Consider the following 1,718-nt stretch of genomic DNA (forward strand, 5'->3'; position numbering starts at 1 on the left):
TTGGGGCCACATGCTTTGTCTACCTGGGTCTCAAAATTAATGTTTGAAACGAAAAAACATCATACAAATATAGCCACCTAGAGGTATATTGTTTAAAAAACTTCAACTTTCAATCAATATTTAATTTAATTGAAAAGATTTTTATTTAAAATTTAAAATCAGTAAGTGACAGGGACAAACTTATATGCATGCACACTTAATTTCTATGCATATACACTTATCTGAGGTGGGGGAAAAATAAGGGGAAAAATTAAAAGGAAGACTGTGAAAACTCATAGGCGTTTTTCTTCTTGAGTAAAATGAAAATAAATCTTTATTCAAAAACCTTTCGGGCTTCTGAAGGTCTCATCTCCAGCATCTGCGGGGCAGAAACGGGCTTGGTGACTGCAGCACTTCCAGCATCCTATGAATAATTATCTCTGTCCTGAGTGCTCGCCAGCATGACGCATCTTCATTTCATTAAGGGAAAGAAGGACAGGCTGGAATTGGCAATGGCAGAATTCATTTATCAAATTTTAATGGAGAAGCCATTCAGGAAGGGCGGACCTAATAGATATTTCTAAAAAAATTAGCCAATTTCTATTAAAGGGCCATCTCCTCTCTGTCTGTGGTAGTGACGGATGGCAGGGGCCACGGCTTAGGGAGACTGCCCACCCTCCCCTTGGCTTTGCTGTTCTGATGCACGTGATCATTCTGGATGATCCATTTCACAANAAATTGAGAGAATGGCTTGTAGTCTCATCTCACTTTGCCACTTTTCAGCAGAGTGAGAAACTGGTGACCTTGTTCCTCAGTTTCTGAATATATATTTTGGAAATAATGATCTCTGCCTACCTCAAAGATTTGGTGCAAAGATTGAAAATGAGAATCAGTCCGAAATTTTGCTAGAAAAATATACAATTTCATTAATTCAATAACCTAAGACTGGGCTTAATTTCTTTATCAAAAAAATTAATGATTTACCTTTCTCTCAAGAATAAAAAGAAATACAATGTCAACAAAGATGGTGAACACATTAGTAAATAACTGCTATATAAAAGACAACCGAAATGTTGTTTTGTAAATGTATGCTTTTGCTTGTTGATAAGTTCCTTAAAATTTGGAGTTTTAAATTTCTCCCAATGCTGTTCTGGTATCGATAAAGTTTAATGCTATCGTATGGGCTAAGAGCAGGGTGCGAGACTCGTGTGTTTTAGGAGAAGAAGATGGCTGCCTGGGAAGCCTAGCAAAGAAATCAAAAGTAACAATAAAACATGTATTCCTCCTATAAGTGTGTGTGTGTGTGTGTGTGTGTGTGTGTGTGTGTGTGTGTGTGTGATTTTACTTGAGAGGCTGGCTCTCTGACAAATAGCAAATTCTTCTCTGACAAATAGCAAATTCATTCACAGATGTAGCATTTTGAGATGAAATCTATTTACATTTTAGTATGAGTGGGTTCCCGATCTTTTTACCATAGTAGGTTCAGTTGTGCATAATTTAAGAAAAGAAGAGCACCGTGAAAGACTACAGAGTTCAAAACATGCGAACAAACTTCTTAATTTTGCCCAATAGCAGGACTTGCCAAGTAATAGAAAACATAATTTTGAAACAAAGAAAAAAACACCATTAAAGATAAAGTCAAGTCAGTGACATCAGACATTGAAAAAAATAACACTGTTTGGGGCCACATGCTTTGTCTACCTGGGTCTCAAAATTAATGTTTGAAACGAAAAAACATC

The sequence above is a fragment of the Galeopterus variegatus genome, unplaced genomic scaffold (assembly GCF_000696425.1).
Source record: "Galeopterus variegatus unplaced genomic scaffold, G_variegatus-3.0.2 Scaffold3610, whole genome shotgun sequence".
NCBI classification, from domain to species: Eukaryota; Metazoa; Chordata; class Mammalia; order Dermoptera; family Cynocephalidae; genus Galeopterus; species Galeopterus variegatus.